Source organism: Lagenorhynchus albirostris, chromosome 14 (genome assembly GCF_949774975.1).
Source record: "Lagenorhynchus albirostris chromosome 14, mLagAlb1.1, whole genome shotgun sequence".
In the NCBI taxonomy this organism is placed as follows: Eukaryota; Metazoa; Chordata; class Mammalia; order Artiodactyla; family Delphinidae; genus Lagenorhynchus; species Lagenorhynchus albirostris.
Window position 1 is genome coordinate 39362498 of NC_083108.1, and position 12670 is coordinate 39375167.

General features: G+C 40.5%; 1 protein-coding gene across 22 annotated transcripts in view; it reads right to left on the bottom strand.

Moving 5' to 3' along the window:
* Positions 1-12670, bottom strand: part of DTNA (dystrobrevin alpha) — a 396589-nt gene that overhangs the window by 207936 nt on the left and 175983 nt on the right. For all 22 annotated transcript variants that reach the window (XM_060121882.1, XM_060121881.1, XM_060121878.1 and 19 more), the window contains one exon: positions 5364-5493. The gene's annotated coding sequence lies outside the window, so the exon portion shown is untranslated. The remainder of the gene's footprint in view (positions 1-5363; positions 5494-12670) is intronic.

The following is a 12670-nucleotide window of genomic DNA, read 5'->3' on the forward strand; positions in this document are numbered from 1 at the left end:
ACCACACTAAAAACACTCAAACTTTTCTCAAAATATGACGCTTCATGCTTCATGCAAAACCAAAAGGGACTACTCTGAGCTTGGTAAAGAAGATTCAAATACTAACCAAAAAACTTGGTACTTGTCCTTGACAAAGGGAAGATGGACAGATAACATGAGGAATTACATGAGACTGTGAGTGACTGAATGAGATGGGTTTTCTTTTTCTTGTCTACAATAGGAGTTGATCTCCTAGAAATGGTCCAAAGGGCTATGTGAATTCAGAGATAGAACTGATAACTGTTGAGCCAGGAGGAGTTCATCAATGACTTCACTGAACCCACAGTAGCAATAGAGGTGGTGGATCTTGAAAGATGACTAAGATATTCCAAGTCTCTGAAGAGTGCACGTGTGCTTGTGGGTAAGGGGGGATTTGGAGGGGGGTATGGATGTGAGGAACGTCTAGGCAGAAGAACCAGCATGAGCAAAAGTGAAGGCAAAAAGCACATGGCTCAGAGAAGGCAGATCATCCCCATGTTAGCCAAGGTCAACTGATGAGGAACAAAGGCAGGTGCTGAGACTCAAGGGGTCTGTTGTGCTTCTGTTATGACATGCTAAGGAATATAGGAGGCAGATTTTGCTCTGCAGTCGATGGGGCGGCCAACACTGGCTTCGTGATTGAAGTGGGTGAGGTTAACTAGGTCAGTTGCTGTTCTGCTGGGTACCTATTACATACCAGGAACTGTACTTTGTTGTTTTATGGATATTATTTTCTAGTCTTCACAACAAATTGGATATATCTTTTCAGGTGGGGAATGTGAAGCTCAGAGAGCTTAAGTAACTTGCTGCTCAAGATTATACATTCTTCCATTAAGCAAATGGCATGAAAGAGCAATAGGGTTTTAAAATATTAACATCAGGACAAACCATTAAAGAATGGAAATGATGAGATCTGAATGTCAATTAGGAAGTTGATTTAGGCAGTCATGTTTTAAAAGGAAAGGAGCTTAGGAACACTGAAAAGAGGGAATTTGTGTTCAAAGTGAGGCTGTTAGAGGTTTGAGCAAGATTTCTTAATACAGGTTTATTCTAATATGACATACATTTTAAGATAATAAACAGTGTTGCTTCTGTGTTTTAAAGTTACTTGATGACTATATTACACAAGAGACAGTGCAGCATAATAATTAAGTGCTCAGGCTCTAAGCCAGACTGCCTGGATTTGAACTTTCACCCCAATTTACTGAACCTCAGGCAGGTTATTTAACCTTCCTGGGCCCTAGTTTCCTCATCTTTAAAAAAGGAGATGATAATATTACCTATAGATTTGTTTAAACATGAAATGAAGTATATGTTCATACAAAACAGTGCTTGGTATAAAGTAGGAACTCAGTAAGCATTAACCAGCAATTGCTTTGTGCCTATGTCCTTATTCACCAATTGTTTGTTTAGAAATTATGTACAGTGTGCCAAGCACTGTGCTTGTTTCCAGGGATGCAAATATAATAGGGAAGAACTTTTGTATACCATTACAAGTTAATCACTAAAAGGACGCTGTCTATAAGCTTAAATTATACATAATGGCCCATTTCTGGGAACCCTTCTTCCCCGGTAATGAGTGTTAAGCTAAGATACCTTTGTTTAGCGCACAGGAAACAGCCTGACTAGGCCCACCTGTGAATGACTGCAGGGAGGAAGAAATTAACACATCTGGCTGACCAGAACTAGGAATTGTTTGACTTTACTGCCTCCCCTTTTAGTATAAAAGAAGCCTGAATTCTAAGGCAAGATAGTTCTTTGGGACACGAGTCTACCATCTTCTTGGTCTGCCAGCTTTCCAAATGAAGTCATTATTCCTTGTCCCAATAACTTGTCTTTCAGTTTATTGGCCTGTTGTGCAGTGAGCAGTAAGAGCTTGGACTTGGTAACACAAAGATGAGGATAACAGATGATTTCCCTTAACAGATGGATAGCACTTGATTTTTCCAACATCATATTCTGTGGTTCAGCAGAAGTACTACGACTGTATCTTGGTTAAAGCACTTTCTACAACTCTTTGGGCACCAGTGGTTTAAAATATCTATTCATAATGTTGCTCATTAGTTTCAGGACTAATAATTCCACTTCTCCTACCCCCTCCTCCAATATGACATTAAGGTATGTTCAGCCTGAGTTACCTTTTATGATGGGTGTTCCCCTTGACCCACCAGGCAGTATTACAAAGTTAGTGAGATGATTTCAGTAGTCTCTGCCCACTTATGTGTACCAAACGCTCAGAAGCTGAGTGTTTGCATCACTGTCTCAGGAGTTTCTTCCTTGCTAATTCATTCGATTTATGTGTAATGTAGTATGCATTATTAATGGGTGTATTTCTCTTCCCAAGACTATTTTTTCTGAATATGACTTTATAAAGCCTCATTTCCATAAACTAGAGAGAAATGTGAATGACTAGAATTTTCGGTGTTGTACCAAACTAAGGAAGATGTGAGGACACCAGTTGTATAGTGCATTTTAAACCATACCATTAAGCTACACATCCCTGTGTCTCCCAATTTTAGGTTATGGAGGGGTCCAGGAAATTCTGCTTATGACCTCATTTTCACATTGTCTCAAAGGATTCTCAGTTAGGTATTGCAGGTTTAACACTGACGTTGGTTGAACAGATGAAAATTTGTTGGTAGGAGGGACACCATGTCCTTGTGAGTGTACCCACAATACATTAAAATGGACATATGAGCAGTCATCATGACCTCTGGGAAAAGATTGAAAAGGAAAATGTCTACATAAATAAATGAAAAGGAAATGAAAATAGCGAGGCACTGGCGTTTAAAATAACCAAGTAAAGTGCCAAAATGATTAAGTACAAAGCCTCTTTAATATCCAGGAAGCCCTTTAGAGTGAGTGCGATTGTTGGGCAGCGGTGAATCGTTCACCTGTCAAAAAGGACAGACTTTGGCATCCTCATCACTTTGCTTTCCAATATACTCAGTTTTTATTAAGGCACATGGGAAATGTTCGGACCATAAGGGATCTTCAAATAGCAAACAACCATTACTGAAAGACAGTGATCAGATCCATAGTAAAATAAATCTGAAGCCTGAGATTTAAACGTGAATGTAGGAATGAGACTGATGCCCTACGAAGTGCTTATACTGGTCGTACAGAAGCTTGTGAAATGCGAATATTAGAAAAGTAAAACTCATATTGGGCGCATATCTGAGAATTTAAAAAATCTTCCCATTAATTTGATACGCAAAATGGGAATATTGACAAAGACTCTGTTAACACTAACAAGTTAATGCTGCAATACTGTATAGCTTAGAATACGGCTTTAAATATATTAGGTTAGTTTTTTTCAGTGTAAAAATATCCAGCTTTACATTTAACTTAAAATTTTCTTTCCTGAGAATCATTTATTTTCCTTGGGAGAAGCAAGTAATCCCTGTTCACTTTTCTTCCAATAATTTTGGGAGAAATTAATGAAGCACTGATGGGTCGGTTAGGATCTAACCAAGAAAAGAGAAAACAGTCTAAATATTTAAAACAGATGGAATTTAATACAGGAAAATTGTTATACAGATGATGGAAGAATTGAGAAGCTAAACTAAGGACAGCAAATCAACCTGGAGGTTAGTACCAGCAGGAAGCCACAGACACCACTACCCACAAGTCTCAAGGGACGGAGGGAAGAGGTGACATCACTGGAGCTCAGAGTTCAAGGTCACTGCGGGAAGCTAGAGGCAACAGGGGGTGGGGTCTAGGGGCTTGAAAACCCAGCCTCTAGGGGTCAGCCCCCAAGGAATCAGCAGAATAGGAGCAGGGCAAGGAGTGGATGTGAAGTTAAAAACAGGCCCAGGGGCTTCCCTGGTGGTGCAGTGGTTGAGAATCTGCCTGCCAATGCAGGGAACACGGGTTCGAGCCCTGGTCTGGGAAGATCCCACATGCCACGGAGCAACTAGGCCCGTGAGCCACAACTGCTGAGCCTGTGTGTCTGGAGCCTGTGCTCCGCGACAGGAGAGGCCGCGATAGTGAGAGGCCCGTGCACCACGATGAAGAGTGGCCCCCGCTTGCCGCAACTAGAGAGAGCCCTCGCACAGAAACGAAGACCCAACACAGCCAAAAATAAATGAATAAATAAATAAATATTTTAAAAAAACACAAAAAACAGGCCCAGACCAGCACAGTGGAAAGCTGAGAGTTAAGTAAGTTAAGAAAATAAGTTTTCCATGTTCATTTTCTCCTCCGGAGCAACGTTACACTAGGCAAACTGATTTACTGATATTTTTAAAGGGCATTAAGTTTAGCTCCTGGGAATTACATTCAACAAATATCTTGTAAGTAAATGAAATCACCATTTTAGTTCCACATATGACCTCAATAAACCAAATTTACACACCCTTAAGATGATGAGACAATAATCCACCTTCACTTTGAAGTTAATAAAAGGTAGAAAGGAGTCATCACTGTCGTTTTGGATTAGATTTAGACAGTGGTCAATGCTCTGTCAGTTGCATTGTTTTATTCAGAACTGAGAACAGAGGTACATTCTGATGTTCTGGAAATCACCATTCTTTAAAGTAGATAATAAAGCCACACTTTGAAAACAGGACTCAGGAGGAGGTGGAAAAAGCCACACAATTTCCTCAATAAGATCACTACTCAATTCCTCTATTCCTCTCTGATCTGCTGAGAAATGACAGTGGCATACTGCAGACTAATAGGCACCAATTTGTATGCTCCTGTCTTTTGTAGCATGGAAGGGTAATTACGTATGGTGATGTAAAAAATATATATCCATCTATCTCATGATCAGGAAAACAAAGCTTAGTGTGTGAGCACATGTGCATGATTAATTGTGCACAGCAGTTTGAAAACCACACCTAACCTAAACCATGCCCTGCCTTAAATTAAGCAATATGAGATCTCCCAGGGGGCAGCCTCTGAAATGTTAGCCTTATCTCACACCCAGACCTGTAATGATGAAACTGTTATTTCACCATTAAATTGTTCTCTCATTTATATCATTAAAACACGGTCTTAGCTCATTTTTGCTTATTACTTTGATATTAAATACTGTTATATATTTAAAAACTTGATGACCTGTAGAATAGAATGAAGTATTACCGCATCTGCTTAATAGAAATCAGCAAGAGATGTCAAGGTCATCTCTGTGTCTTACACCTCATCATTCAAGATGGTTTCTGATAATAAAAATAAATAAACAAAAGGCACAGAAACTAAGTCTTTCACTATGTGGCACCTCATTAAAAGTATAAAATGCTGGTTATATTGAACCCCATTTTCTTTTCATGCAAAGAAGAGAAACACTTTAAGGGGAAATAGTTCAATGTCCATCTTAAATTTCTTGTCTCAGACTCACTCACCTAAAATTCAATGAAGAAACAGCATGGACTTTTCAAAACCATCTATTTTCTTTTCTTTGAAATGGCAGTCAACTCTGGCATTTAAAGACTTTCCAAGCGTTTCATCCAGGGACTGGTAAATCTCACTTATCTGCAATGAGAAATTACACTTTTATTTAACTAAGCAACTCACACTTACATGTTTATTACAGAAACAGAATGGGCAGATCTAGAACATATGGTGTTTTACAAATCCGTTCATCCACTAGGAACGATTTGTAATACTCAACTCAGAACTTTGGTTTTCATTTACTATAAGAAATGTTGAAAAAATAGACATTTGTGCCAGAAGTTGTTTTACAGAGGAGGATGGTGAGGACCAAAGGGGTAAAGTGACTGTCCAAGATTAGGCAGCTGGCTAGTAACAGAGTAGCCTTGAACCTTGGGCTGCTAACACTGCCTCTTGTTTTTGGTTGATTAAAAACCCAGAAATGGGAAAACCTGGAATCTTCTGTTTTCCAAGTTGGTAATTTTCTGGAATATCGTGTCACCATAATTTCTCCTAAAGCCAAGGAAACTACAGTTGAAGGCAGAATCCTCAGATTGGCATCGCCTCCGATGGTAGATGCAGGTGTAGGCTACCGCAGAGGCACCCTGACATGATTGAATGATCCGCACGCTTTATGATGTTGTAGAGCAATGACGTAGATAGTAAATAGTTCAGAATATGGTCTGTTGGTGTTTCTTAACAAGGTGGAATGATTTTTATAATCTTTTGCCTTCTGAGAAAACTCACAGATGAGAATGGAAGGAGAGGCTCCAGGTCGCATGCGGCAATTTGCCCAAGAGTCCTGCTGCATGAAAGTGACCAGATGCTTTACCCACCATCTCTCATCAGCTAGTCCTTCCCACCTTTCTTTCTTCCCCTTCCCTTCCCCCCTTTCTTCTTTTCACCAACACACAGGCTGGATGTTACTATCCCACGTGCTAGGTGGCTTGAAGCAGCAGAAATGTGAAGTCAGGAAATCCCATGTTCAGAAGAAGGAAGAGAATGGGGGGAAGGGGGATCACAGCAAATAAAGCGGAGAAGATGTCTGATGGCAGTGAAGCCAGAAAAGGAAGGGACAGAAGAGCCTAGCTCTGTACTCTGGCTGGTGGGAGATGGCCTCTGTCTCCAGACCCACCCTTCGCTTTCCTCTCCCAACTGTCTTCTTCGGCCCAGGTTATCTAAAACAAGGGCATAATTATTTTTAACTTTCATGGCTTCAGGCCTCCTAGGCTTTTGGGTTCATAGAGAAAATTCTATACAATAACTCCCCCTTGCCTCTAATCCAAGTTCTCAGATATATTCATGATTGCATTATATTTATTTAACAGGATATAAAGAGATTTTCACGACACAATTAACACCTGTTCTCTCACATTAGAACCCAATAGTCTTTCACTGTACTTAGATTCTAGGGACATGCATACAACTGGCATTCTTTGAATTAAATGTATTATTACAACAGTAGCACTTTCAGATATTTTTTGGTTTCTTAACGTACATGCTACTAATTTTTTAAAAAATTGGGGTTTGGGTAAATTAGACCTATGCATCTGGGAATAAGTTATATGTTAAAAATATTATCCCTCCCTCATGAATGCAGCTCTCCAAGTCAGAGCAACAGGAAATAAATGGAAATCTTACACCATCTTATATAATTTTATATGACTATATATATGTATATGATAAATCTTACACATACAGATAAACTTACATCCAGTTATATCTGGCAATGTAGCGTCACTCAAGAAATCTCTTAGGCCTGGGCACCTCTTAGGCTCAAGCTGCTGCTTATACTCCTCTGCCTGGCAATTTGGGGAAGCACGTTTTGCATTTTTGGTTTTTGCCCAGGTCCCTGGGTCATCCCAGATTGCAATCGACTAGGAGGGCGATGAGCTCAGATAGAGATGCTGTGTGAAAGGACCCACAGGGAGGTTCAGGTTTCACGCCTTAACTGGGATCTGTGACTGCAGTGAAAGTTGCCATTTGGATGATATCTTGATTATGAGCCAGCTTTCGTTTTTGCTATCCCTTCTCGACCAGGAAGTGGCCCCCATCTCAGCCTGTATCTCATAGGCAGTGATCGAAACCAGCTGTCTGGTAGGCAGCTCCATCCCTACCCCTCTTGGCTTCTGTCCCCTGAGACCACTTCAGAGGATGCAGACTGATTATCCATAATTCTTTCTAGTCTTGAGTCTGAGGGTGGCCACCTCCCAAACTGTCACTGAATTAAAGGCATCCACCCTCCCCTCTATTCTCCCAGAAGCCCGGTAGACACTTGCAAAGCAAAATTCTCATGTGAACATTGATTAGGAAGAAAAATGATACTTTTCTCTCTTTAACTTATTTCATTCTACATCAGCTATCAAATTCTAGTTTGACTGTGTGACTTGAAGTTAAAATTTAGTGTCATGGGATAAAATAAAACTCTGTCTCCTTTCATCTGGCTCCCTGAAGAGCTTTTGGTCAGTGTCCGGATTGGAGTTAGGAGTCAATACCTTACCACTGAGTACCACAAGAGAAAGAAGTATTTGGTTCATCTGGGGCGCCATATTTTAGTCCTATAGTTTGGATGGAAGTTGCTGGGGTCGGATTTTTTCTTATTAAGATAATCTCCTCAATGTAGAGCACACAGAAACAGGATGGACCACAAAAACAAGATAGTAATCTTTACACTTATGGTATCAATTTAAATAAAGGCTTGATAATCATTGGTGGTAGTGGGACTTGATCAAGCACATACACTCCCAAATGAGGTTATGTGGGAGGAAACCAAATATTAGACTGGAGTGAATATTCACATTTTTATTCACATTCATGTCCTTACTGATCTTCCCACCTAAAACAGTACTCCTCCCTCATTCTCTATTGCTTACCTTCATATCTATTCACCCACATAGCAATTCTACTACTTATTATTTATTCATTGCTTGTCACTTCACGCTAGGATATAAGCTCCACGAAGGCAGGAACTTTGTTCACTACTGTACCCCTGAGGCTTGGAACAATGCCTAATAGGCAGTAATATTTATTGCATGAATGAATGAATATACCTCGTGGTCCTCTTTTCTTATAAACATTTGATCCAGTTTCCTCTTTCTACCCCTATGAGTTTGCACCATACTGAAAATAATTTCCTCACAATGGGAAAAATTCAAAGGCTTTTATTCACTCCGAAAAAATGAAGAACCCAAGTGAGCATTATATCTACTTTCCTTGTTAGGTAGAACTAGGATTGCCTAACTGTGAAAAGGAGGATTGAAGATGAGGTTGTCTAGTATCTCTTCTGTAGCCTTTTCTTCTCTTTTAGTTATGCTTGGGAGACTATAGTGTTATGAGTCCAGCTTTCTAGACTTCAGAGGTTAGGATGGAGACCACTTTCAGATCACTGTAGTCATAGGGGGCAGGTTCAGTGTTTTGAGGACCAGTTACAGACGATGAAGACCAGAGGTCTGCAAAGGGCTCCCCAGAAAAATGCAAAGATGGGGCGTTGCACTGCACTCATAAGCATGTATGTGGGGCTTTTCTGGTATTTTACACTGTCAGTTGTCTTAAGTTGTAGCAGTTATTAAGGGATTTGGCTAAGAATGGTCAAAGTCACTTGGGAAACAATAACTACTCGTGCAGATAATTTCCCAACAACTTAAATAGGTCCTGATTTTTACGAGTGACTCTTCGCTGCCATAGTCACAAATGGCATGCTAGGAACTAGTATCTATAGGATGGATAAACAACAAGGTCCTACTGTATAGCACAGGGAACTATATTCAATATCCTGTGATAAACCATAATGGAAAAGAATATGAAAAAGAATATATATGTGTAACTGAATCACTTTGCTATATAGGAGAAATTAACGCAACATTGTAAATCAACTATACTTCAATAAAATTAAAAAACCAAAACCCAGTGGCATGCTAGGGTGTCATGCCAGTGCTGAGGCCGAGCTCAGGACTCTGGCTACCCCTGTTCACACACACAGCATCAGTCAGATCCCTAACTGCCTAACAACAATGAGGCTGGAGGAAGGGGGAAAACTCAGATCTGAAAGGTCCTTGAAGCACCGTGTGACGTTATAGAAAGGAGGCTGAATAGGATCAGAAGCCTGGGTTTTATTTTTGTCTCTCCCACTAACTAGCTGGGCAAATCATTTATACTTAACTGGGTTGCCGTTTTCACATTAGTAAAATGAGGGTATTGGTTGAGACCAGTGCTTTTCAACCAGGGATGATTTCGTCCCCACCCCAGGGACAGTTGGCAATGTCGAGAGACATTTCTGATGGTGGAGGGAGGGTAAGTGAGACTGACATCTAGTAGGTGGAGGCCAGGGATGCTGCTGGACACCCTACAGGCACAGGACAGCTCCCGTCAGAAAATAATTATCAGTCCTAAGTGACAGCACTGCCGAGGCTAAGAAACACTGGTTAGATGGCTCGAGTCCCCTCAGTCCTAATAGTATCCTCTAATTTTACCACTGGTCTCCTCCAGACCTCTGACGCCACACAAGTTAGGCCTAATTCCTCTCTGGAAGCTCCTCCAACTCTATCTACTGCATCAAACTCCTCCTGCATCGCCCACCTCTACTCTTAGCCCCTCCGTCCCCGGACCTTGGTGTCTGCACACCATGCTTTGTGTTCCTTCTCTGTAGCACATGTTACTACGTACAACTGCTATAAATTTTCTTCTCTGTATAAGAATATATGCAACTTGGCAGGGACTGTCTTGTTTATTTCTTCATCGTCTTTAGCACATCATCTTTAATGATGAATAATTCTCCTCACTAAATGTTTGTTCAATTGATGGTGGAACAATTAGCAAACATGAAGGTCAGTGTTTTCTCACTCTTTCCTACACAGAGTTGTGGTATAAACTTATGAGATCATGTCACCAGATCATTAGTTACTGGCCTAAGAACATGAAAGTGGCTCAGGAAGCTACAGTAAAGTGGATTTGGGATCGTGGCCTTTGGACTAAAATCAGAATCACTCCAGATACAAGGTTATTAGGTCAGAATCAGGGAGGAGACTGTGGAGATGGGCCTTTCTGGATGCTTTAAAGCTGGAGACAGAATCAGTGCACAGGGATGGCTACTGGGGCACCCTCTTTGTTCCAAAGATTTGCTCTTGTTGACACAGAGTTCAGCCTGAGAACCAGGAAGGTCTTGGATGTCTGCACATATTTCCTATTAAGCGCATAGATTGTTGCTTCAGCCTCCGAGGATAAAGAGGCTGTAGCGGTGGGACAGCCTAGCTGCTCCAATCCAGTGTGATCCGCCCAATCGCAGAAGGGCAGAGCCACTAGAATCCCAGAAGAAATTCTGGGCGCCAAGGGAATTACTGTTGAGACTGGCTGCATCTGCTTCTTGCTGTGCAGACACCTCATTTCTGTGAAGTTTTGAAGTCTTTGGCCAAATAATCAGGGAAATGAATCTAATCTTAGAGGGAGTCGTGCATCTGTAATCCCTGTCCATCAGATTATATACAGCTCAATGATGGCAGAAACATGGGCTGTACTTCACAATTCTAAAAATCTAGATACCTACACAGGGAAAGTAGAGTCACTGCCTGCCTCACCTCTCAGTCACCTACTTTACTACCCCCTAGGACATATAACAAGACCACAAGAGGATATTTGAGCAAGTGGAAGATATAGCAGAGTGTCCCGTTTTCCTCTTGATATTTCACCAACAGACAGGGATAAAAAAATTATACTTCATCACTCAGGTTAAAGTAAGATAAAGTGGAGAGAACAACACTATTTGGATGAAATAGCTGTCAGAGGAATGGACGTATACATTCTGCAGTGAACGTGGAATTTTTTCCCAGCATAAAGCCAGAGGCCTGCTGACATTCAGGAACCCGTAAGAAAAAAAATATATGCTTGTCAACATCAGTTCAGGCGGGTATTCAGTCAACTGTTTTAAAGGTGCTGAGAAGGAAGAAGGTGGTTTATAAAGGATTTCTCAGCTCTGTTCCTTGCACAGCATGTTTTTCAGAGCGAATGCCTTTGTGTTTCTATCTGCTGCATCTCACTGTAGGCGAACGCAGTTGCTTACCCAGATGATATTCGCATTTTAAAAGAACATCCTCCCCATATGTTTAATGATTTGCACTGAACCTGGGCAGTGTCCCTCACAGAGGAGCTCAATCATGGAGAGCTCACTTGAGTGTCCATCATTTTTTCTTTTTTAAAATAATAAATGTAGGGCTTCCTTGGTGGCGCAGTGGTTGGGGATCTGCCTGCCAATGCAGGGGACACGGGTTCGAGCCCTGGTCTGGGAAGATCCCACATGCCGCGGAGCAACTAGGCCCGTGTGCCACAACTACCGAGCCTGCGCGTCTGGAGCCTGTGCTCAGCGACAAGAGAGGCCGCGATAGTGAGAGGCCCGCGCACCGCGATGAAGAATGGCCCCCGCTTGCTGCGACTAGAGAAAGCCCTCGCACAGAAACGAAGACCCAACACAGCCAAAAATAAATAAATAAATAATAATATAATAATAATAAATGTAAAAGTAATTAGCTATACACCACTATTTATGAAGAAGCAGGTTTAATAAAAAATGAATCAGAGATGGCTGGAAACTTACAGAGTTTTTTTAAAAAATAAAGTACTTTTAAGAAATGTGGAAAATATAATAAATTATAAAGAAAACTAATGTCATCCACATTCCACTACCCAGAGACAATCCCTATTAAGGTATTCTACATTTACTATATTATCTAAACATTATATCTCATTATCTATACATATATATACATACACACATAATTTGTAATGAAATTGAGGGACTATAAACCATATATAATTTTATTTCAAGTTTTAATTTTGCTTTTTGTATCCTTTTTATTATTAGTGATCCACACATATTCAGCATGACTACTTCCTCGTTTCTGGCTATGAAATTATTTTATCAAACTTGCTAATTAAAGGATATGACATATGAAGTTATGGGGCACCCAAAGTCACCAAACCTTTCTTTAGTTTGCAAATGTGCTTTATACATGCTCACATCCACACAGAACGCATTTCTGTTATATTTCAGAAGAAGGCAGTAGATCATTTTATTTTATAGTAGTGCTTATTTTGTTATAGAAACCTCTACTGTACAAAACCCATGTATCCCAAAATATCAGAAACACAGGAGCCATTTTTTTTTCCAGAATATGCTTTTAGAGAGAGTGATTACCTCATTTGTAGCTTAAAAAAATACAACTGTGAGACCAGTGAGTGTCTCATTAACTTCACAATCACTAAACTGAATTGTCTCAAAAGTTTTCTTAAA